This window comes from Lacerta agilis, chromosome 9 (assembly GCF_009819535.1).
Source record: "Lacerta agilis isolate rLacAgi1 chromosome 9, rLacAgi1.pri, whole genome shotgun sequence".
Lineage (NCBI taxonomy): Eukaryota > Metazoa > Chordata > Lepidosauria > Squamata > Lacertidae > Lacerta > Lacerta agilis.
The window spans coordinates 52,254,030-52,280,297 of NC_046320.1; positions in this window are offsets into that span (position 1 = coordinate 52,254,030).

A 26,268-nucleotide genomic window follows, 5' to 3' on the forward strand; every position below is an offset into this window, starting at 1 on the left:
TGGGTTTCAGACCACAATGATTTTTTTTAATGTTTCTAGGCAGAGTATTGCAGGACATCTTTACTTTCAAATGAAGACATTAGATAAAAGGCTATATATATATACTCTTTGTTGATCATAAGTGCATTGCACTCATCCAGTCCCTTCTTCCCAAGCTGGTGCAATGGAATGGGAGGCATACCTGAGGCCCAACTGATTCTCCCATTAGTTTGGGGTTGGTGGATGGCTGATGCTTCAAAGACCAAAGGTGATAGAACAATCATTGTGGGACTGGGAAGATGTGAGTGACAAGCCATTTGCTTCCCCTAAGCCGACAGAAATTCCTCCCCCGCTGAGTCCCATGGGATGCCAGTAACATTCTCCCAAGCCAAACTCAGAAAAAGCCCACCTGAAAGAACAGGCCCGGAATTCTTCTCCGGCTCAGATTAAAAGAGAAACCAGAGAAGAGTGCCCTTTTCCCCACCCTGTCACATGTCGATCTTCTGCCCTGATGGAGTAGATACGTTCCCATTTCCATAGGAGTAGGAAACCATCAGAACTCTGTGAAATCAGAAATATTATCACAGGTGATTTCATCATATCCTTCACTTTTGTAAAGCTGTGATTAGGCAGTCCCTGTACTCAGGCTTACTATCCAAAAGACACGACTTAAACAGATGAGGAGGGAAGGTGGTGAAAGCAAAGTAGGGCTTGTTTCTTATGTGCAATGAGCAGCTGGAATTGAAAGAGTTGTTTTATTTTTATCACATGTGGTGCTACCCCTCCCCATAATAGAGGATGGGGAACATATGACTTGACATCAGTACATGTGAAAAGGATCTAGGGGTCTTAGTAGACCACAGGCTTAACCATGAGACAACAGTGTGATGCTGCAGCAAAAGAAGCTAATTCTATTCTAAGCTTCATCAACAGAAGTCTAGTGTCCATATCAAGGGAAGCAGTAGTACAACTCTATCCTGCCTTGCTCCTTCATGGATCACTGCCTTGTCGTGGAGAAGGGGCTTGAACAACTCAGAGAAGCTATGAGCTATGCCGTGCAGTGCCACCCAAGATGGACAGGTCATAGTGGAGAGTTTTGACTAAATGTGATCCACCTGGAGCAGGAACCGGCAAGCCACTCCAGTATCCCTGCCAAGAAAACTCCATGGACAAACTGAAGGCAGGAGTGCCTGGCGTGCTCTGGTCCATGGGGTCACGAAGAGTCGGACACGACTAAACACCAACATCCTGCCTTGGCCAGACCACGCCTGGACTGTTGTGTCCAGTTCTGGGCACCACAATTTAAGAAGGATATTGAATAACCGGAACATGTGCAAAGGAGGGCAGTCAAGATTATCAAGGGTCTGGAAACCAAGCCTTATGAGGAACAGTTGAGGGAGTTGGATTTGTTTAGCCTGGGGAAGAGAAGACCGAGTGGTGATATAGAGCCATCTTCAAATATCTGAAGGACTGTCACTTGGAAGATGGAACAGTGGCCTATCTTGTTGGCAAGCAGCACTGGGAGCCTTCTTTGGCTGAAGAGCAAGATAAAAAAATGGTTTGAATAAACAAACAATAGCTGGCAAGGTAACCAAGGCTTTCCAGTCTGGAATTTGCATTGCAGGAGTACTTGATGTGTTGCCCTCCAAGTGTTGTGGGCTACCACTTCCATCATCCTTTGCTATTGGCCATGCTGGATGGGTCTGGTGAGAGTTGAAGTATGAAACATTCGAAGAGCACAACATTGGCTACCCCTGCTGCAGTGCATCTTCTGGCCTGGAGTCATTGCAATACACCTGCAATGCTTGTGGATATTGCCAGCATCTTTACAACTTCGTTAGTTCCTGAGTACAAGAAGTATGCAGATGAACAAGCATTTTGGAGTGGGGGGGGGAGGTGAGAGTCGTTTTTGCCTCCAGGTATTCCAAAGCGTGTTTCATCAACTGTCAAAGGACAAGTTTTTTCTACCGAATATGTATTCACCTGGCATTATCACGGTAAGCTGATTCCAGTGTGAGTCACGGCTCCACCTTTTCTCAGGCACCTCTGTAGGGAGAAATTTTATCTTGTTTCTTGGTTTAGGACATAACTCTGGCGCCACAGAGCACAAAAGTAACACAATAAATCTTTCTTCCGCAGGATAATTGTTAATATTAGCTACAATAACAAGCCTGTCAGTGTGCAAGGATTCAGGGGCACTGGGTATGGTAGACCCCAAGGAATTAGGGGAGGTTTAGCTTTCTTGCCTCCAGAGTACTAGACTTGATTTGCCTGGTTCCCACCCTTCCAAATGCCTTCAGTTAATCCTTTGGAGTCCTTAATTAGACCTCTCACTTTCTGGCACTTTTGAAACGTCTGTAGTTTCTCTCAAATCTGGCTGCTGAATGATAGTAGCGGATCTAGAATTAGGCTTAAGGATCCGTAAGGACTGTGTGATTTCAAGGTATGGCAGAATCAAGACCCTGTTTAGGGTTTACTGTAGGTTTGATTTCTCTTAAGGATTCCGTTCCCATCCTGTTGAAGTCAGTGGCAGATTTCATGTTAATTGCTATTTATGGCATTTATAGCCCACCTTTCCTCCAAGCAGCTCAAGGTGGTTCTCCTCCTCCTCAATGTTAGCCTCACAACAACCCTGTGAAGTAGGTTAGGCTGAGACACTGTGACTGGCCCAAGGTCACCTACTGGGTGACATTGGGATTTGAACTACTGCGGTCTCTTAGTTCCTAGCGCAGCACTCTAACCACGGCACCACACGGGCTATCGAAGTGCTTGTCAGTGCTTGTGGATTGCACACCCAGCCTGCAATCCAGTTACATGGAGGTATGAAAGCCAACGGTGATGGTTGCTGGCGTCCATCGTTCTGGAAAAACAATGGAGTGTTGCCTCCGAGTGCAAAGTCAAACCGCTGGGGAATCACAGCACCCACTGCGGCTACAGAGACTTGACAACTCATCACTGCCATCTCCAGCATTGTTTTTGGTGCATTAGCAACACCAAAGTGACCCCCCACCCCCAGGGTGCAGGCCTGGGCAATGTGTTGTTAGGGCGCCAACAAGTTGACGTGCTGAAGTGCAGCCGTCAGTCAGATAAGCCAAGGTCGAACAGTCCGGGTCAGAAGCCAGCTGAAGTCAGGTATCAGTATGGGATCAGGAGAAGCCGAAGTCGGAACAGTCCAAGTCAGGAACCAGTCAAGTCAGTCAGGGAAAAGCCAGGAGCCAGGAACAAGCCGAGGGTCAGGAACAAGCCAGGAGTCAGGAACAAGCCAGGAATCAGGAACAGAACGAGCAAGAGCAACCACGCACTCAGCATAGCAGTTGCAGGTGCTAGTGAAGGGAGGAGCCAGCCTTTCTTAAGTAGCTGGCCTGCAACCACGTCTCTTACGAGTTGCAGCTGCCTCTAATTGTTCCCTGCGTCTCTCAGCTCTACGCTCTACAGCTGAGAAGGGAGGAGGGGAAGGGCTGTTTCTCTCCTCACAAGGGCCTGATTCTGGCTCGACTTCCTCCTCCTCCTGTTCTGGTCTTTCCCCCTCTCCATCTGACTCTTCCTCTTCCGAGGAGTGCCGCCACCAGTCTTCTCCAGGTATGAACTCCTCCACTTCCCCAGGTTCTTCCGTGGGTGCAGCCTCACCGGGGGGGGGGGGGGCTTGCCACCACTCCTCCTCATCTGGCTCAACCCTGACATGTGTATAGAGGCCCTGGGCTGCCCAGATGACATGACCCACACCCACCCCACCCCGCCCTCGATGTGGTCCAAAGGAAAGCAGAGCAATACATTTGGCACCAGCTTGGCTGCAGGAATTTCTGGAAGGAAGCATACAAGGCACCATCCAACCATCTCAGGATATGCATTCCGGATTTGTGTAGAGTTTGTTCCTTAGCCTTTTCTTCTCCCAAATATGTCTCAAGGCAGCAGGCATGGGTTTTTCCTTGGGGTTTACTCCCAAACAAAGCCTTTCTCACAGCCGATGGTACAGTTAGATAATTCTGTTGACTTACAAAGGACCCCCCCCCCCAAATCCTTAGGTGCTAAAAGTGTATTTTATTCTATGAACTACCCCGAGACCTGCGAGTGTAGGGTATATAAAGTCAGTAAATAACTATTACTTCACTAACCTCAAAATACAGTGAACCAGCCACGTTCCGTGCAGAGGCCCTCTTGTTGTTTCTGCTGAGTGGAGCCCTGGCTGTGTTTTCCAAACTCTTGTCCTCTAATGGCACCACATGAGGGCACCTCTCCCACCGGGGCAGGACGCAAGGCAAGCTTGTTCATTTCCTCAGAGGAAAAGGAAGCCCTTTACAGCAGCATATCAGGACTTCCAGTGGCCAGGCCTGGGACTGGGGGAGTCGGAACTCGTGGACAAAGTGCTTTACCATTCATCTCATTTGATTAATTTATTTTAAGCATTTGTATTGGGATGAGCCCCTTACATTTATATTTTGTCGCCGTGCCCCCCGCGCATGCCGTATTCTCCTTGAGGCCTTTTGCTTGGCTACGCTTTGCCTTTGACAAATTCATGGCGGAGAGGGCTATCTATCGATGATAGGGTGATATGATAGCCATGTTCAAATATATAAAAAGATGTCATATAGAGAGTGAAAGGTTGTTTTCTGCTGCTCCAGAGAAGCGGACACAGCAATGGATTCAAACTACAAGAAAGAAGATTCCACCTAAACATTAGGAAGAACTTCCTGACAGTGAGAGCTGTTCGGCAGTGGAATTTGCTTCCAAGGAGTGTGGTGGAGTCTCCTTCTTTGGAGGTCTTTAAGCAGAGGCTTGACAGCCATCTGTCAGGAATGCTTTGATGGTGTTTCCTGCTTGGCAGGGGGTTGGACTGGATGGCCCTTGTGGTCTCTTCCAACTCTATGATTTTATGATTCTATGACTTCTAGCCCCAATGGCTCTGCTCTGCCTCCACAGTCAGAGGCAGCGACGCTTCTGGATATCAGTTGCTGGAAACCACAGGATGGGACAGGGCTCTTGTGTTTGAATCCTGCTTTCCCACAGGCATCTATTTGGCCACTGTGAGAACAGGATGCTGGGATTGGACTAGATGATCCGATGCCCTTTTAAAAAAAAAAGGGGGGGGCTGTTATTGGGTTGCTGTTTTTATTTTAATTATATATTTTGCGGTTTTGTGTTCTGGTTTTGTTCTTCTGAGCTGCCCTGAGACCTCTGGGTATAGGGCAGTATGTAAATTCAATAAATTCAATAAATAATGATCCTCGGGGTTCCCATTCAACTCTACAATTCTATGATTCTAGACGGGCCTTTCGCCTGATCCAGCAGGTTCATCTTATGTTCTTGAACTGGGATCAATGCTGGATTTACGTAGCTAAACAAGCTGTAGTTTAGGGCCCCACTCTCTTGGGGGGGGGCAAAAATTACAGTGGTACCTCGGGTTACAGATGCTTCAGGTTACAGACTCCACTAACCCAGAAATAGTACCTTGGGTTAAGAACTTTGCTTCAGGATGAGAACAGAAATCGCACGGCGGCAGCAATAGGCCCCATTAGCTAAAGTGGTACCTCAGGTTAAGAACAGTTTCAGGTTAAGAACGGACCTCTGGAACGAATTAAGTTCTTAACGTGAGGTACCACTGTAAAGGTTAAAAACTGGATGTACATTTCCAAAATATAAGGTAAAAAACAAATAAAATAAAACCTGCATACAGCAACAGTGTTTTGTTTTGTTTTGTTTTGTGTTGTGTAGGCTCCTGTGATGTAAGTAATGGGCCCCGCCTGCTAACCTGCTCCCTAAAATATCACTGGTTTGCTCATTTCTGTATATAGGGTGCCTACATTCTGCATGTGCAAATGGCTTTAGATACCTATTAGGTCCATAAATAACCATAGCATATATTCAACACAAAAAACAGTGGCAATTAGTTGTTGACAAAGGACAGCAGGACATATAAAGGGCCTCATTACCTTTAGTAGCTTAGGGCCTCATCAAACCTAAATCCAGCCCCGACTGGGATAACGCCTTGATTACCTAGAAGGGGGTGCAAAGATGTTATATGCCTAGAAACTCCTGAATTTTGCATGGCTGGAATGTAGCCTCATGGGGACTGACAGCTAGCTTCCCCAAAGCCCCAGAACACAACTGTCCAGAGCCTGACCTTTGGCCAAGGTCTGACAAAAACCTGGCTGACCCTCTGCCTCAACAAAATGGACTATCCAGAGAGGCTAATGACTGTCATCCTCCCTCTGGAGAACAATAATGTATTGCGAGGAAATTCCCTTTCATTTTTGTTTACACAGCAGTAATCCGATGAATTATTACAGGCTGATGTGTGTTGGCTGCTGCATTGCTAGCATATGACAAAATCATAAACCATCCCCTGGTCATACTTTCGTTCAAAGATTTTTCCAGGACATGGTGAGGCACGATTGTTAATGCGTGCCTAAAACATTTGCAAGTCCTGTCGACATGGTAGCATTCCTCTCCCACAGTGTTAGATGGTGTAGAGACGGACTGAAATGCAGTTAGTCTGGTGTATGCTTTGCACGGATCATGGAATTGAACAGTTGGAACGAGATCCCAAAGATCATCCATTCCAACCCCCTGCAATGCAAGAATCTCAACTAGATCATACATGACAGGTGGCCATCCAACCTCTGGGGGAGTCCACAATCTCCTGAGGGAGACCATTAATTGTCGAACAGCTCTTACCATCAGAAAGTTCTTCCTGGTGTACATATAGTCAGACTTCAAGCTACGTCGTCTTAGTTTACCTGAGCATAACTATGTTTTGCATGTCCTGTGCATTTAGAAATTGTGTTCTTTCAGAGAATTTTAATTGCTTTCTTTTTGTCATTTTTGGAACCAGGGACCTCAGAGTTTTTAGCTTAGAAAAGAAAAAAAAAACTTGCCTTCTTGAAAACTAAAAGAGACGGTAGAGGAACAGGGAGGTGGAACATGAAAGAAATTCTCTCACTTCCTCCCCTGTGAAGGAGTGACTGTTATAATGAATCCATGAAAGGAGTCTCCTAACAATGAGAGGGGGAGCTGAGACTGGTGAGCAAAGCCATCCTGGAATTAGTTGCTAATTACAAGTTCCTGCAGTGGCTGATTAATTGGCACTTGTGTCTTCAGCTCAGTATTTGTCTCACATAGAGACTAATGGCACATCAACACTTCAGCCCTTAAAACAAATTTAGCCATTCAAGTCCTTCTCCAAAGGAAACTATTTCTGTGTGGAGAGCTAAGGATATCATAGAACAGGGGTAGGCAACCTAAGGCCCGGTGGCCGGATGCAGCCCAATCGCCTTCTCAATCCGTCCCACGGTCAGTCCGGGAATCAGCATGTTTTTACATGAGTAGAATGTGTCCTTTTATTTAAAATGCATCTCTGGGTTATTTGTGGGGCATAGGAATTTGTTCATATTTTTTTTTCAAAATATAGTCCGGCCCACCACATGGTCTGATGGACGGTGGACCGGCCCCCTGCTGAAAAAGGTTGCTGACCCCTGTCATAGAACATTCTTAATACCCTCACTGGACGGCAGCTCCCAGAATTCTTTGGGGAAAGCCTAAGACTAACTAAGGCCAATATAAAATGGTCTATAACTGATAAAATTTTATAATGTCCCTATGCTTCCTATGGGTTTGGGTGATACAAAGCTAATTGCTAAGTCTTTAGAATCCTCACTTCCCACCAAACTTGACGATGTGAATAATTGTAGGATTCTTTAAAACTTTCTGCCCTTTCTCAAAGGAGCACAAAGATCCCATTTTATTCATACAATAGCCCAGAGAAGTAGACGTATTTTTTATTTTAAAAAATATCCCTGTATTTTAAAAACATTAAACTTTTATAGCCTTGTCCCTCCTCTCGTTCAAGGCAGATTTTGGATTTTGGAGAACCCATGTCCTTCCAGATGTTGTTTGACTACAGTTCCCATCGTCCCTGATCATTGGCCATGCTGACAGAGGCTGATGGGACTTGAAGTCTAGCAAAATCTGGAGGGCCACAGCTTCCCTAGCTGTGAGTTAATAGGTGATGACCCGCCCAATTAATTTCATGCCTCAGTGGGGACTTGAACCCTGATCTCTCCAGTCCTCATCCAGTGTTCTAGCCCCTACACTACAGTAGCTTATCTGGCCACCCAAATTGTCCAGTTATCTGAACAATATAAAAATATGTAAACTAAGAGTTTGCTGTTTTCACATGCAGCTTCTGTGATTCCCTGTGTACATTCTGAAGCGAGAGACATTGGTGAAACAGTTGCACCTGAGATCTACAAACTGCTGGCTTGCAGCACAATCCTATGTGCATTGACTCAGAAATAGGTCTCATTGGTTTACTTCGGAAGAGGCTTGTCAGGTGCCTTTGTTGCATATCTTTAGGCACCAGGCAGAAACATCCCTCTTCTCCCAGGCCTTTGGCTAAGGAAACAATCTATGGCCTTTTAAACTGTAGTGAGGTGGAGGTCATTGTTTTTGTCCATATGCATTTTTGTGTTTTTCTATTGTAAAGCATCCTGTGATCTTTGGGTGAAGGGCAGTATAGAAATATAATTAATAATAACAACGCAGGGCTTTTTTTCAGCCGGAACTTGCTGGAATGGAGTTCGACACCTCTCAGGTGGGTGACATTGCCATTATAAGAGAACAAGGGAAGCGTTTAGGTTGAGTTCCACCACCTCTTTTTCTAGAAAAATAGCACAGATAACAAGTATGCATAGGGTCACAGTTTTACATTACGTTGTTCAGGTACTCTAATGTATAAATGGAAAACAAGGAGTCGCAGCAGCCTAAAGTCTCGTTCACTTACAATGGCTTGTGAATTACTAGGAACCAGCACCATTGCTCTTTCTTAAAAATTAAGATCTGTCCGTGCAATGTGAGAATGTCTTTGGCCAGTGTTTCTCAGCGCCACACTCAAATTGCCAGTTGCCCTTTCATGTCCGGTTGATCTTAGCAGAAAGAAGCTCCATTGTGAACAGCAGGTGAACTGTAGCCTGCAACAATTATGCGAGGAGGCGATGTTGCTCTTTGTTGAAGGTGTGTCTGTTTTCAGATCAAGCCGCGGCACAAACCCCAATGGGGGAAAAGGTAAAACTCATTAGTGGTTGGCAGAAGAACAAGCGCCTTGCCAAAGCCTCCCTCGTACACTCTGCACGGCAGGACAAAACTTGAAGTTGTTTGTTGTTGCGCAGCCCGCTCGGGAGTCCCGTGTCCCTTGCCAGTCCTTCTTAGGAAATCTCGAACAATAAACAATAACCTTTTTATTCAGTTGCAATCAGTTGAAGAGCTGCTCCGAGAGATAAATCTGCTAGAACTGTCATGAACAAAGGGATGGTCATGGGGCTTGGCTCTTGCTGAACTTTACTGCTAGAAGCACACCTTGCATGTCTTGCCTCCCACCCTGCCCACAAAGGCTTGCTTTTTATCTGGTAAAGCGGCTGCAGGAGGCTTTGGGTTGAGTAGGAAAAGTCCCTTGGGGTGAGAAAAGCAGGGACTGCAGAACTCTTTCCTTCCTGGCAATTTCCCTCTTCAAAATTGGCATCACAAGCCCAGAGAGCTGTATCTTATGTCTCTCAAGGAGAAAAGCCAAGTTAGAGCAGGCAAAGGGAAGAATTATATAGGGTCCCTTTTTTTCCTACTCTTATCCTCTGCTCAGCCTGAAAGCCTGATGTACCGGATAAAAGGATAAAAGGCCCTGGCAGAGGCTGGGAGAGTGGAATCATAGGCTTAAACACTGAGATCTGTTTCTAAGAGGAGCGTAGAAGGAAAGAACCATGACTGTGCTCATTTTGTTAAGAACTTTGTTGTGCCAGTCCCAAATTGTTGTTGTTGTTGTTGTTTTATGGCAATCCAAAGCCATGTTTGCACAACCATGTTGAAATTTCAGTTAACCTCCAAAGCATTGATTATTGATTGGTTATTTAATTTCTATACCGCTTAATATATTACAAGTACCTCTAAGCAGTGTGCAGGAAGCTGAAGCAACAACAGGCAACTTAGACAAAATATTACAAAAATACAGTTACATATAAAACTGTGCCCTGTCCTGAGGAGCAGTTTCTTAGGGGCTGCACCTGAAAGAAAATTCTGGGAAATTCCATTTCATGAATGCAGATCCACTCTCTCACTATCCTGGAAGCAACCCTATTCTGTTCATGCATCTGCCACACCAACTATTTTATCAAATAACTAGATTATCTTGGTCTGGAAGAAAATAGCAATTTGTAGCCAACCTTATGTAGTTCCTTCTCTCTCCTTTTTTCCCATCTTTCAAAAAATTCCCCCCTGCACAATCTGGTGCCTAGATTGTGGCTAGTTTGAGGTTGGCGAGTTCTGAGAGAAAATGGAGATGTGTAATTATTACCTATATGCTGTCAATATACATACTCATTATATCTTGTCGTTTGTTTGCCGGAGACATAGAAGATTCATTCTTTTTTGTGGTGGTGGTGGCGATGTTTGTCAAGTGTACAGAGCACAACAATGTAGCCCTGTGTTCCTTCTTGAACACTTGCAATTATCTTTATTAAACTGAGGAGGAAGAGATATATATTTTTTAAAAAGCGGTTTTCTCTTAGTATCATTTTCCCATGAAACACCGAGGATGAAAGAACGTCAGTTCCTTGGTTACTTTTTCAAAGTTTAAGTGCTCCTGGAACTTCTTGAAAAAGTGACAACAAAAATCATCATTTCCCCACATGGTTCACCTCATGATGAGCTCAGTGTTCCTCCGCTCCCTCAGAGCACTCTAGGACAGAAGTCACCAATATGGTGCCCTTGGGCTGTTGCTGGACTTCATCTCCCATAATCCCTAATCATTGGCCATATTTTCCGGAGCTGATGGGAGCTGGAATCCACTATGTTGAAAAGCACTACGTTGGTTGCCCCTTCTGCTCCCCTATTGCCCAAATTTACTATTAGGGCGTTGGCATCAGGGAGAGCTGGTGCAGAGCAGATCAGCACAGAGGAGTCTGGTTCATGAGGAAACTAAACCACCAACCTCAGTCTGCTCTCAGCCAATCCCCACCTGCCCGTCTTCTTATTTGTACCCAGTTGGGAGATTGGAGTCTGCCTGTCATTGGCTCTGATTACACTTACGGTTGATCTCCTGGCCTACCGGTCCCAATGGAGAGCTAGGCCTATACAAATCCACCTTAGCTGGGTTTCCCCTCTCCTTTAATATCACTACTATTCGTACCCGAGTCCAGCTTATAGACAACATATCCTTATCTAGGCAGTCATTAAACAATTCTGCAACTATAAGAGCCAGTTCGTTTTTAAAGGACTGATAAAATTCTTCTCCTAGTCCAGCTGGACCTAGGGCTTTGTTTTCCTTTGCTTTTTTGTAAATATTCAATGACTATGTCTATGGATATTGGTTTACTTAAGGCCTGGTTATCTTCAAAAGAAAAGCTAGATAAATGAAGGTCACTGAAAAACTTTTAAGATAGCACCAGCTACCGCTGCTTCAGCAGCAACAGACTTCCATAGTTGCAGTTACAGGTGGGTAGCCGTGTTGGTCTGCCATAGTAAAACAAAATCGAAAATTCTTTCTAGTAGCACCTTAGAGACCAACTGAGTTTGTTCCTGGTATGAGCTTTCGTGTGCATGCACACTTCTTCAGACTTCCATAAGAACTGAATGCCTGAGGAGAGCATATGTTGCCACTAAGGAGCATGGGAAATGGAGTTCCTGGCTCCTGGCTCCATCTACTTGAGTGTTATTGGGTCGCAGGTGGGCCATATTGTGCTAAATTTGGAAAGCAGGGACTCAAAGTAAACTCATTGAAATTAATAGACACGACTAACTTGTGACAATGAATTCTAGTGAGTCTGCTCTCATTAGAACCTGATTGGATGCAACCCAGGATTTCCTGCAGTGCGGATGAATGAAGTTAGGTTATTTGCCTATATAAGCTCCTTGTGAGCCCAGATAAGTGTCTCACAGAGAAACACGCAATTGGGTGGTAATCTGAATCCAACCAGTGCAGATTGGTCCAGATCCAAGAACTGCAGATTTGCCCCTCCCATAGTTTAGTCTAAACTAGCAGGTCCTGAACGGAGATTAGAATAGGGGTAACTCTGTGGTCTAAACCACTGAGCCTAGGGCTTGCCAATCAGAAGGTCGGTAGTTCGAATCCCTGTGACGGGGTGAGTTCCCGTTGTTTGGTCCCAGCTCCTGCCCACCTAGCAGTTCGAAAGCATGTCAAAGTGCAAGTAGATAAATAGGTACTGCGGTGGGGAGGTAAACAGCGTTTCTGTGCGCTGCTATGGTTTGCCAGAAGCAGCTTAGTCATGCTGGCCATATGACCTGGAAGCTGTCTGCGGACAAACGCCGGCTCCCTCGGTCTACAGGGCGAGATGAGCACTGCACCCCCCAGAGTCGCCCATGACTGGACCTAATGGTCAGGGGTACCTTTACCTAATGCTGGGTTAAGTTAAACAGATGTAAATTCTGAAAGCTTCCTGTACTTAAAATGGCTCTGTAACTTAGTTTCTTCTTGCAGCAGAACCAGTTTTCTCCTTAACAAATAGAGCCATTTATAGCCAGGCAGGCTTAGTTCGTCTTGTTTTTTCTCAGTGAACCAGTGGTGTTAGGTGCTGGCATGACAGCAGCTGTAGTGGGCATAACTGTTTAAATACAACATATTGAAATAATGTAAAAAGGAGGTCATGATGTTTTATTCAGTTCTGTGCTTAATTCTAATTTACACTCAGTGGTCTACTTACAATAAGGTATAGAACTTGCTGTAAGTAACTAAATCTAATGTGTGCACTTCTGAACTTTTTCAAAAACCTTCATGCAGTTGTGGGCAATATCTCATGCTGGAGATCAAGAGAGAGAGAGAAGAAATTAAAACCTGTTGTCTCCTTGTTTCAAGGAACGCTGGCCAATCGTCAAGTCCTATTTGAAGACTGTGCACCAGCCAGATAATCATCTCCAGGTTTCAGCTTTTGTCCCAGGAGCTAAGAGCTTAAAATTTGAACTCATTAAGCAGATGCGATAACCGGATTCATTGTCCAAACTCTTCCCTCCGTTCTTCTGGAATAGGCAATTTGCAGCCGCAAGGTTTTTGTTTTGTTCTACGTGACAGGAGTGTAGATAGTCAGGACTTGACTGGGATGCTGCTGCTATTGACTCTGCTGTTGTTTCCTTTTGTGTCTGTGTTGTGGGCTCCTGTTTTTGAGACTGACACATTGTGAAGTTTAGGGCGGAGGGGGATGCACTGCAGACACACAATGGGGACATAATGGAGAGGGAGATTTTTTTACATTTGAGATAATGTCTTTTGGAGGGATGGTGTTTGTCATGACTGCAGAATTGTTTTAGGCTGAGTGGATAACTGAGATACACAAGGAGTTCATTTCCTTACAGTTCACATGTTTAAACTGTTTATTATTCCATTACAGTGGTACCTTGGGTTACAAACGCTTCAGGTTACAAACTCTGCTAACCCAGAAGTAGAACCTTGGGTTGAGAACTTTGCCCCAGGAGGAGAACGGAAACCACACGGTAGTGATGCGGCCATAGCAGGAGGCCCCATTAGCGAAAGCATGCCTCAGGTTAGGAACGGTTTTGGGTTAAGAACGGACCTCCAGGACAAATTAAGTTCGTAACCGGAGGTACCACTGTGCATTCGTACCTTGGTTGTCAAACGCCTTGGTACTCAGACGTTTTGGCTCCCGAACGCCACAAAGTGAGGGTCCTGGTTTGCCATCGTTTTTTGGAAGCCGAACGTCCGAAGTGGCTTCCAATTGAGTGCAAGAAGCTTTTGCAGCCAATTGGAAGCCACGCCTTGGTTTTTGAACATTTTTGGAAGTTGAACGGAGTTTCGGAACGGATTCCGTCCGAGAACCAAGGTACGACTGTACTGTGAATAATGACAAATAATATAATAATATATTATAATACTAATATAGTATAACTCTATTATAATATAAAACACTATAATGTAACTATATAATGTAACCAATACATACAGTAAATGCATAGAACCATAGAATTGTATCTAGTCTAACCCAGCTCTAATCCAATACTCTTAGCCAGCACATCATGCTGGTTCTCCTGATGATAAGATCCACACAGCTAATTTTCTCTTAGAATCAAAATAAAAGTGATGTTCAGACTGACTGCCACCCCCATCCTCTTTTACATAAGATGAGCCTTCTGGATTAGGCCAATGGCCCATCTAGTCCAGCATCCTGTTCTCATAGCAGCCAAACAGATACCTGTGGGAAATCACCAGCAACTGGTGCTCAGAAGCACCACTTGGAGCATTGCTCCTTCTCAGTTTGTTCATTAGATTATGGGTGACCAAAAGAGAAGCTTGAATAGAGATCACTTGTGCATGGACTAGCTAAGAACAATGCCTCCTTTCATTTTGCAGGAGGAAACATGGAAAGAAGAGCTCTTTTATGAATGGCCAGTCAAAATTGATAGCCAGTGGAGGAAATCTGAAAAGCTCTTTGGGTTGATGAGAATTGCCCTTGCTGGTCGGGTTTCCAAATTCTGGAGGTGATTAATTTATTTAGCTTTCGTTAGTGCTAGAAGCAGGTTTTCCACTGCAGCTCATTCCAAACTGCCTGCAGGGGAAACTCACCTCCCTTGGAGTGAATGAGAAGCCATGGAAGCAACATGTTTGCAAAGGCATACTACAAAAACAAACGTATAAATAGTTACATCTAATTAGGGTCGAGCTTCCTTTTTGTGAGGGGTTCCCCCCCCCCAGGCATGCATGTTCAGCATGCAGGACCTTCCTATCATGACTCTGCCTTCCCTTCTTCAGGACATGAGGAGTCGCACTCTGAGATCCAGTGTGGTGTAGTGGTTAAGAGTGGTAGACTCGTAATCTGGTGAACCGGGTTCGTGTCTCCGCTCCTCCACATGCAGCTGCTGGGTGACCTTGGGCTAGTCTCAGGCCCACTCACCTCACAGAGTGTTTGTTGTGGGGGAGCAAGGGAAAGGAGAATGTTAGCCGTTTTGAGACTCCTTAAAGGTAAAGGGACCCCTGACCATTAGGTCCAGTCGTGTCCAACTCTGGGGTTGCAGTGCTCATCTCGCGTTACTGGCCGAGGGAGCTGGCATACAGCTTCTGGGTCCCGTGGCCAGCATGACAAAGCTGCTTCTGGCAAACCAGAGCAGCGCACGGAAATGCTGTTTACCTTCCTGCTGGAGTGGTACCTATTTATCTACTTGCACTTTGATGTGCTTTCAAACTGCTAGGTGAGCAGGAGCTGGGACTGAGCAACGGGAGCTCACCCCATCATGGGGATTCAAACCACCGACCTTCTGATCAGCAAGCCCTAGGCTCTGTGGTTTAACCCACAGCACCACCCAAGTACCTGAGACTCCTTAGGGTAGTGATAAAGCGGGATATCAAATCCAAACTCTTCTCTTCTTCTGGGCCAGCCTATCCAATAGGTGCTCACCTATCCAATTGGAAACACTTTGGCAAAAAGATCCCATGGTGCCAGTAGCCCTCAGTCCACGGGATGCCACATTGCCCTCTTGTGACTCAGAGGAGTACAGGTGTCATGGACTGGCTGGATGCTGAGGAACGGTGGGAGGCACCAGCTGGGGAAACCCCAAGGGAAGAAGCCTCAGAGCCAGTGGATTGGTGGGGGGACAAAGATGTGCAGTCAGAGGGGCAAGAGGGAGAAAACTGGGAGGAGGTGGTGTTGGAAGCTGAAGAGGCAACAAAGCAGGAAGAGACTGGCAGAGAGCAGTTCAGAAGCAGAGGGGGACCAGGAGACAGAGATGAGGCAGGCTGCTGAAGAAGCCAGGGAGTCTCCCCCTCCTGCTGCAACCAGCCCCATGCCCTTTGGTCTCCTAAAACATGCAGAGAAATGAAGAGGGCAAAGCAATGAGTGGCAAGATGACTGAGCCTTAGGCTGCTGGGGAATGAACTGGTGGAGGTGTGCTGTATGTTTATTTTTTTATTTATGATTTTCAGTTTTATACATTTTACAGTCATTTTAACATTTCGAAACTTGACTTCCTTCCCCTCTTTCTGCAGTTCCTTAAATTAATTTTTAATATTTTCTGCATATATATAGCAGCATATATAGCGGAGTCTGTAACCTGAAGCGTCTGTAACCCGAGGTACCACTGTATAATGTTGCTTAAACTCTCATGCTGGGCAGCAAAACCACCATTTCAATTGCCAAGCACACTGACTTCCCTCCCTCTTGTTTCTCAGTCGACCTGTTTTGGTTACATTGGCATCATAACTCAGCAGCTGACTGATCTTCTTCTTGTAGGTGGCTGGTGAAGTGAGGGCACGAAAGCCTCCGAAACGTGCTGGCTTGAGCAAAAGAACAGGAGAGATGGCCTTCAGCCAGTTCCAGCTCCTACATGCTTTCACAAGCCAAGCCTCAGCCTTGCAAGACTTCTATAAAAGATGCTGAAAGACCTTTTTTGACAGCTGACTAATCTCCTTGGAGTGGAAGGCAAGTATCAAGGTGAGATAAATGCAGCCATAATACCTTGACAGAGAGAGACCAGCTACTTTACTTGTACTCTTTATTTTTAAAAAAACAAAAAACCACACACCTTAGGAATCAGGTTTTTCTTTTTTAAAGGTAACTTGGCATTCCACAAGAGTTGTAAAAGGGAGAAGAAAATACCAACCCTGCATCAAATGACTCCTGTTTGCATAGCAGCTCTTGTCAAAAAAGAAAAAGGTGGGGGGGGGAATAATTTGGTCATTTGTGCCAGGAATAACATCCAGGGAGTTCTCCATCCCCTGAGGGCAGAGAAGTTAGGTTATTGTTCAAAGGTGGATCAAGCAAAATCTGCCAGGTGTCATGCATATAAATATAATGAGCTTGCTACTTACAAGCCCTGCAAAAAGGAACACTTAATTTTCAAATACACACCCTTGGAAATAAAAACATTTAATTAATCTTTTTACGGCCTTTTGAAACAATCTTCTCTTTATCACCGCCATATATTATACCCCCCAAAAGCGTAACGAATGCAAGAGCTCTAACACTTGCCACAGACTAAGGGCGTGTCTTCACAAACTTTTGATACAAAGAGCAAAAGCTTAACGTCTTCTAAAATAACTGTCTTAGGATTTGCCGTCTGTTCTTCCAATCACACTTCTGAAGGGCAACAGGGCTCCATGCTACTAGTGATAGACACCATATTGGCTTTGAAAGAGGATTCAACAAATTCATGGAGGGTGAGGCAACCAGAGGCCACTTTTGGAGACACTGTGCACCTGTAATGCCAGTTGAGAACGTAAGTTCATTCCCATAGGGAAGAAGTAAATAACTGCACTTGGCACGGTTGCAGCATGGAAAAATTGGGCAGGTGTCTCTGGACAAACACACAAAACCCCCTGCAGTCCTCACAATGCACAAAGCTCTCCCTTTGTGTACCAGCAACCTTCTTCATAACAGACAGCATTTGTCTATCAGTAAATAATGCCCACTTGAAATGCTGTAGTTACAACAGCTCATAGATCACACCCATGTTTGTCACAACGAAGATAAAATGATCTCGCGCGTCCTTTCCCCCAGCTCTGTGGAAATTGAGGAGAAAATGAAAATAAGGCTGGGGACTAGCTCCAAGGACACACACCCTCTCGTGACTTAGCGCTTAATAATAGAACTTGGAGACAGCAGAGGCATCCACTGTCAGGTCATCCATCAGGGACCATCTCTGTCAAGTTTCTAATTGCTTCAGCATTCCAAGGATCGTTGTACAGTCCAAGTAGGAATGACGGTTGGCCTGTTCATGGTGGTGGTTCTGAATCCGTTGCCAGTGGGGCCACGTTACCAAGAGAATGATGATTAATTGGGTGTTTAGTTTGTCATGGATTACAAAGGAAGGCTTAGTTTAAATATGTAATCAAATCCAGTCCAGTCATACAGAGTGCAAATGTCTTTTATGAAACCAGTGGAGGCAAGAGAAGAAGAAGAAGAATAGTTTGGATTTGCTATCCTGCTTTATAACTACCCGAAGAAGTCTCAAGGCTAACATTCTCCTTTCCCTTCCTCCCCCACAACAAACACTCTGTGAGGTGAGTGGGGCCGAGAGACTTCAAAGAAGTGTGACTAGCCCAAGGTCACCCAGCAGCTGCATGTGGAGGAGTGGAGATGCGAACCCAGTTCACCAGATTACGAGTCTGCCGCTCTTAACCACTGGAGGGTGGAAAAGCAAATACTGAGGAGAAGTTGTGCCTGGTTGTGGTCTGGTGGCCACTGGAGTCTCCAGTGACAGCAGCATCCTCAGCAAGGCACTGAAGGAACCCCTCATATATAACACAGACTCTTGTAGTACCCTACAGATGGGTGAGATAGTTGTGGCATGAGTGTTCGTGGACGCGAACCTGGTTCACCAGATTATGAGTCTACCCCTCTTAACCACTGGGGGGTGGGAAAGCAAATACTGAGGAGAAGTTGTGCCTGGTTGTGGTCTGGTGGCCACTGGAGTCTCCAGTGACAGCAGCATCCTCAGCAAGGCACTGAAGGAACCCCTCATATATAACACAGACTCTTGTAGTACCCTACAGTTGTGGCATGAGGACTTCAGCTCAATGGAAGAAATTCTGCTCTGCATCTGGTTCAATCCCCAGCATCTCCAGGTAGGGCTGATGATATTCCCTGTCTGAAATCCGAGAGGGCCACTGCCAATTAGTAGATACAATACAGGGATGTGGGTGGCACTGTGGTCTAAACCACTGAGCCACTTGGGCTTCCCGATCAGAAGGTCAGCGGTTTGAATCTGCTCATTGGTGGGTGTCAGGTTTTCTGGGCATCATAGAGTTAATGATGCAAGAGGCGTTCTGATCCTGGGAGTTTAGCCTTGCCCACTGTGATACGGGCACTTTCCTTTGTCTAGAAGAAGGGGAGGTTTGGTTTCACTTTCCCCTTCGCCTCACTCTGTGTTCGTGTATCGTTACTGCTAGATGTGAGTTTGTTAGTTTGCTGCAAGCATGCAGCTCAAGTCTGTAGGACTTGTGTGTGTGTGCTACTAAATAAAGCCTAGTTTAGTTTAGTAGCACTGGCGTCTGTCAAGTTATTTCACGACGCCACGGAGCAGACCTCAACAAGCCATTCGTCGCTGCGATTCAACTCTGCTAAACTCTGCTGAACGGAAGAACGCTCAGGGCGCAGCAGAAGTGTGCCTGGGCGCCATTGATGTCGGGGACGATCGTAAAGGTGATTGATTGCAGTGCCGGCCAGCAGCACTACTTGGGTCAAAGTTTTATGACCCAATATCAACACTATTCAAAACAGGTTATGGCTTAATGGCTTAATTGCTTTATTGCCAAGAAGCTACGCTTTGATGGCGAGGCGTCCTGAGGAGATTGATTGCCAGGACGGGAGGTCTGCATGTCTGCGGGGCCGGCAGCCGATAGCCCAGCTGGAGGACTGTTTTGTGCCATGCTTTTGAGGCACAAAGCAGGGAAACCTCGCTGGTGAAGAGAAGCCGTTTTCCGGAGCTGGGAGCTGAGAGGCGAGTGCTGAGTTTGCAGCCACGTGAGTTACCTCAAGCCCCAGGGGGGAGATGGCGCAGTCCCATGAGAGTTTCGTGCCACCCTTTCCAAGGTTGGATGGGAGGAATTGGCAAGATTGGGCCAAGAAAATGGAGATATTTCTGATTGCTAAAGATCTTTGGACTTGTACTCAGAGCCCACCAGTTCAAGCCCCTGCTGCTGAAGCTGCTGCAGCACTTAAGAAAGACCAGAGGGCTACTGCTCACATAGTCATGGGCATAGAGGAAGAGCTGATGGTGCACATAGACGCTGCCACTAATGCCCACCAAATTTGGGAGTGTCTTAAGCGTGTGTTTCAAAGAACGTCAGCTGGTGCCAAACTTCATACAACTAGACAGCTGTTTGAGTTACGTTTGCAAGAAGGAGGCTGTGTGCGTCAACATGTGGCCAAAATGCTGGCACTCTTCAACAAGTTGAGACAGCTGAATGTTCCTTTTTCAGAGGAACAAAAGGTCTATATCCTTTTGAGCTCACTAGACCCCAGTTATGAGACTCTTTCCCTAACGCTGGAGTCCATGCCTGCAAGCCAGTTGAATCTGGACTATGTTACTGGGAGGCTGCAGGACGAACAGGACCGGAGGCAGAGAGAGAAAGGGAAAGCTGTTAAGGGGGGTTGCTTTTTGCCTAAGCCCAGGAGTGGAGAAAACGCTGAGAGCTCTGTTAAAGCTTTTGCAGCTAAGCGCTGTTATCTATGCAATTCTGATAACCATCTTCAGGCAGACTGCGATCAGGCTGACTTCAAAGATGGTTTCCATGGCAACCGGGAGATGAAAGGAAGACCACGTCGTGGGAGAAGAGGACCTTCCAGAGCAAGCAGAGGAGGGGCTGGAGCCCACTGCAAAGCAGCTGCATATGCCTTGGTCGGAAAGACAGTTGCTAACCCCAAGCTGCGTTGGCTTATAGACAGTGGTGCGGGGAGACATCTGGCGCCACCTAGCAGCCAGTTGCGGAACTGCAGGCTGATCCAAGATGCAACTGCAGTCACTCTGGCTGATTCAACCACAAGACCTGTTACCAAAACTGGTGTTATGTTCATGCCTTGTCTTAATGATGATATTGATGTGTATGTTTTAGATGGTATGAAATTTGGTTTACTTTCTGTTTCAGCTTTAGACAATGCAGGTTATCTGGTCAGTTTTGGGAACCAGGTATGCACCATCTCCAAAGATGGGAAACAATTGGTCCAGGTGAAAGGCCATGATGGGGTGTATATGCTGGAAACTGACAACAGCGCCACAGAGAGGGCGCAGGGTGCTGAAACAAGTAATGGCATCTCTGAGGAGACTCAAGCTCAGTATGCCAACTTACCCACGCATGATCAGTGTTTGCATTTATGGCATCGCAGATTCTCGCACGTGAATTGGAAATACGTGCGCAAGCAGGTAGAGTGCACTGATGGTTGTAAAATGAAGGAGTGCTCCAAGTTTCTAGACTGTAGAGCTTGTAAAAGAGCCAAAGTGCATTCTTGCAGCTACCCATCGTCTGATAGGGTGACCAAACAAGCTTTCGAGCTTGTGCATGCGGATCTCTGTGGTCCGATGGGGGTGCCAAGCATGGGTAATTCTCGTTATGTTCTTTGTCTCACTGATGATTTTAGTCGAGCAGGTTGGATTTTCACGCTCAAAGACAAGGGGCAAACAGCGAAGGAGATTATAGAATGGGTGAAAGCAGTAGAGGTGGAATTTGGAACCCGCGTGAAAGCGTTTCAGACAGACCGAGGCACAGAATTTACTGCATCTAAGCTGCAGGATTTCTTTCGTGCCAAAGGTATCAAGCATAGAAAAACTGCTCCTTATTCTCCTCAAGAGAATGGTGTTTCTGAGAGGAGGAATAGAACTATGCAGGAGGCAGTAGATGCACTCTTGTTTGATTCAGGCTTGCCAAAATGCTATTGGGCTGAAGCCTGGAGAACTGTCTGCCACACTCTTAACAGGACATACAGTTCCGTGATAGGGACCACGCCCTACTTTCTACTCTATGGAAAGAAGCCCAAGGTCCACTATTTTCGGACTTTCGGGGCAGAAGCTTGGGTTCTTGTCCCCAGACATTTGTGTAGAAAGGGCAGTCCAAGATTACAAAAGTTGATTTTCTGTGGCTACGAGACAGGTTCGAAAGCATGGAGATTTGCTTTCCCAAATGGCGATCGTTCACGAGTCATAATCAGCAGGAGCGCTGAGTTTTGTGAGCAGCAAGGCTGGAAAAGGATTCACGGAAATCCTGAGGTGCTCACAGATCCGTTCAGCGATCTTGATTATGAAGATCAGCCAGTTACACCTGCCAGTGGTGCAGAAGGTGGTCAACCTGCTGGTGTTTCGGGCCGCATTCCCGAACACGACCAGGGTGCAGTGTCAGAGGGGGCAATCCCAAAGAGACAGGTGAAGACAGAACCAAGGAGTGCACCCACATCACCAGAAGTAGCTAGGAGAGGCAAGCGAGGTAGGTCTCCAAGGTCCCCAACGGGGAGACCCAGTCCAGGGGGACATAGCAAGCGCAGTAGGTCGCTTGGTGGTTCACCAGACGCCAGGGACTCCCAGGCTGAGTCTAGCACGTCTGGATCAGGGGGCGAGTCACCGGTGGTGCCACGGCGTTCCAAGCGCACTACAAAGGGGAAACCTCCTGACAAGTTCCAAGCCACTAATGTTTGGGCCGGTTTCGCTCACTGCGAACCGGAAAGCTTCGCTGAGGTGCAGAGATTACCTCAGGCAGAATCCAGCAAGTGGCAACAAGCAATGGAGAAAGAACTTAGTGCCATGAAATCTCTTGGAGTTTTCACGCTGACCACTCTGCCAGCTGGACAGCAAGCTGTGAGCTGTCGCTGGGTCTATAGACTGAAACCTACTGCAAGTGGAGAGCCACAATATAAGGCTAGATTGGTGGCAAGAGGTTTCAGCCAGAGACCAGGAGTGCATTACTCACAAGTCTATGCACCCACGTCACGTAGTGAAACAATGAGACTGCTTCTTGCTGTAGCAGCGCAAAGAGGCGCAGAAGCTGCTCATTTTGACATTGATGTCGCCTACTTAAACGCACCGCTGCAGGAGGAAATCTATATGCTACCTCCTCCGGGTTTTGAGGGCGACAGGTCAGGTCTGGTAAATCTGCTGAGCCGAGAGGCAGCAAAGCCCAGTGTGATGAACAGCTCCAATGTTGGGTGGATGCTGATTGGGCTTGTGGCTCAGACAGAAAGTCAATTTCTGGAATAGTTGTAAAATTTGGAGGTTCGGTTATTGGCTGGAGGTCAAAAAAGCAGAGTTTAATTGCTCTATCATCCACTGAGGCAGAGTTCAGTGCTCTTTCAGAAATGTGTCGAGAGCTTGAATTCTACAGGTGCCTAGTGCAAGAAGTCTGTGAGAAGTGTTACCTACCCATCACCATATGGGAGGATAACCAGCCATGCCTAAAGCTGGCTGAATCCGGCCAATTCAACGCACGAACCAAACACCTGGATATTCGGTTCAAAAATGTGCATGAGAGCGTTAGGACAAATGTGGTCAAGCTGAGATACTGTCCTAGCGAAATGAATCTTGCCGATGGATTCACAAAGCCCTTGAGTTTCCAGAAACACGAAGGTTTCTGTGATGGGTTAAATGTTGAATGAAATGCATGTATGTCTACCCAGGATTGCGAACGAGAGGGGGTGTCAGGTTTTCTGGGCATCATAGAGTTAATGATGCAAGAGGCGTTCTGATCCTGGGAGTTTAGCCTTGCCCACTGTGATACGGGCACTTTCCTTTGTCTAGAAGAAGGGGAGGTTTGGTTTCACTTTCCCCTTCGCCTCACTCTGTGTTCGTGTATCGTTACTGCTAGATGTGAGTTTGTTAGTTTGCTGCAAGCATGCAGCTCAAGTCTGTAGGACTTGTGTGTGTGTGCTACTAAATAAAGCCTAGTTTAGTTTAGTAGCACTGGCGTCTGTCAAGTTATTTCACGACGCCACGGAGCAGACCTCAACAAGCCATTCGTCGCTGCGATTCAACTCTGCTAAACTCTGCTGAACGGAAGAACGCTCAGGGCGCAGCAGAAGTGTGCCTGGGCGCCATTGATGTCGGGGACGATCGTAAAGGTGATTGATTGCAGTGCCGGCCAGCAGCACTACTTGGGTCAAAGTTTTATGACCCAATATCAACACTATTCAAAACAGTGGGGAGCTCCCATTGTTCAGTCCCAGCTCCTGCCAACCTAGCAGTTTGAAAGCACGCCAATGCAAGTAGGTAAATAGGTAAATAGGCTGGCCACATGACCCGGAAAGCTGTCTGTTGACAAAGGGCGGCACTCAGCCTGAAAACGAGATGAGCGTTGCAACCCCATAGTTGCCTTTGACTGGGCTTAACCATCCAGGGGCCCTTTACCTTTTTTACCTTTACAATACAGAACAAGCTAGGTCAAAGGTTTGACTCGGTATAAGGCAGCATTCTGTGTTCCCATGTCCATCTGATGCCGACACAGCCACCTTTTTGGAAATTATATCCATGTGACTTTCCTAATACAGTTTATTTTTCCTGTTATAAAAACACAACACAAGGTCATTGCATGCTTGTTCACCCTCACAACTTCAGTTGGCCCAACTGCTCATGACTGAAGTCTTACCTGACTTGAGAATTAGCTCCTTCCATCAGAAAAGAAGTTGCTCTCTCTGATCTATTGCCTTTCAGCTCACGTTTAATTTCACCTATTGACTCTAATCTATGGCCAAAACAAACAAGCCCGCCGATGCTGCAGGGAAACTGGCACCTTCCAAACAACAAAAAAAGTGGTGCATAATGTTTTAATATGCAATTAATTTAACAGCTTCCCCTGAAGAAATTAGCAATCAGCGCTGGTGTTTGCAGCAGTCAAAAAAAATCTAATTATGAAGAACCCTTAGAAAGTTATATGGAGGCGGCTGGCTCATTCATTCCCTGCTTAATGGTGCCCATAACCACTAAATAGTCCAATGTGTCTGGCTTTTATGTAAATCACTGACCAATTCAATGCAGGGCTAAGAAGCTATTTTTCTGCCTTCAGCTTGGGTTACATAATATGCTGCGCAAGGCATGCTATATTTTACCTAAGGGCACTCACAAAATACAATATGGCTAATATTCCCCATGTCCTCAGTTAAAAATTAAGGGCAAATCTATTACGAATCCCATCTGCCCGAGGAAATCTCCTGCAGAGATTTGCAGTGCATTTCTTCGCTCGCACCTGCATGGCACTTGGTCCAGGGAAAGAGCAGGGTGGAAAGAGTGAAGGTTTCAGCCTCCAGTCATGCGTTAAAGGATATAGGCAAAAACACCGCATTCTTCCTTCAGCATTGGAGGCAATATGCACCTGAGTTCCAGTTGTTGGGGAACACCAGTGGGGAATGTGCTGTGGTCTTGCTTTTTGACTTCCTGCAGGCATCTGGTTGGCCATTGTGAAAACAGGATGGTGGACTAGATAGGCTACTGACCTGATTCATGCTGTCAGGTTAGTGTGGGGAAATGTTCAGTACTTGCAAAACGCTCTCTGCAAGGGCACCCCAATGCTCTTAAAACTCCCCAGTTTGCTGCACTGTAGAATTTGAAATTACGACTCAGCATTATGCCCATGGCACACCTCTCAAATAATAAACCACTTCGTTAGTGTTCATGCACACCCACACACCCTGCTTGGGTTGTTTGTGCAATTGGTATCATCCTGATTCCTGCTCCTTAAAGTAAATCAGGATGGTTAAAAGGTAAAAAAAAGTTAAAGGTAAAGGACTCCTGGACTGTTAAGTCCAGTCAAAGGCGATTATGGGGTGCAGTGCTCATCTTGCTTTTCAGGCAGAGGGAGCCGGCGTTTGTCCGCTGACAGCTTTCCAGGTCATGTGGCAGCATGACTAAACTGCTTCTGGTGCAACAGAACACCATGATGGAAGCCAGAGTGCATGGAAATGCTGTTTACCTTCCGGCCACAGCAGTACCTATTTATCTACTTGTACTGGTGTGCTTTCGAACTGCTAGGTTGGCAGGAGCTGGGACAGAGCAACAGGAGCTCACCCCATCGTGGGGATTTGAACCGCCGACCTTCTGGTCAGCAAGTTCAAGAGGCTCAGTGGTTTAGACCACAGTGCCACCCACATCCTATTGTTAACAGAGGAACACTTAAGTGATTTAAGTGGTATATAAGTTGCAATAGAGTTAAACATACATAAGCCCAGTCACATCAAGAATCTTAAACGTGCTTAACTCTGCAATAGATTGTGTCTAGTATTAAATATTGGGGAATGTGCATGTTATTTAGGTTTTTTAAAAGAGTGATCACAGCCAGTGTGTTTATGTAGCAACATGTTGATGATAGTAATACTAATGATGTTATTCTTCTTTAAAGGCCCATATTGGCGACGGCTGTTTACCAGCAGCTAATTTGAGGAATATTCATAGGTCTGTGGTACAGTAACTGCATTGCATGCAGAAGTTCTCAATTTCAATCCCGGCATCTCCAGGTAGGGTCTCCAGTCTGAAACCCTGGAGTGCTGCTGCTAGCCAGTGTAGACAATACTGAGCTAGATGGATCAATGATGCTGACTCGGGGTAAGGCAGCTTCCTAGGCTACTGATAGCTCCCAAATGAATCATGATCTACTACAATAAGTAATATGTAAATAAGTGACGACATTGTTTCACGATCATGTTATTATACGCAAATCCTTGCATTAAAATATCCAGCTGATGTGGCATACTACGCATGGTTTGGGCTCAGAAAGCCGGGAGTGCTTCCCTTTGTGGCAGAGCTGGGTGCCGCATGCCTTTGTGTACTCGATCACAGCTGATGACACAAGCCATCTGAAAAAGCAATTTGTACAGAGAGGAG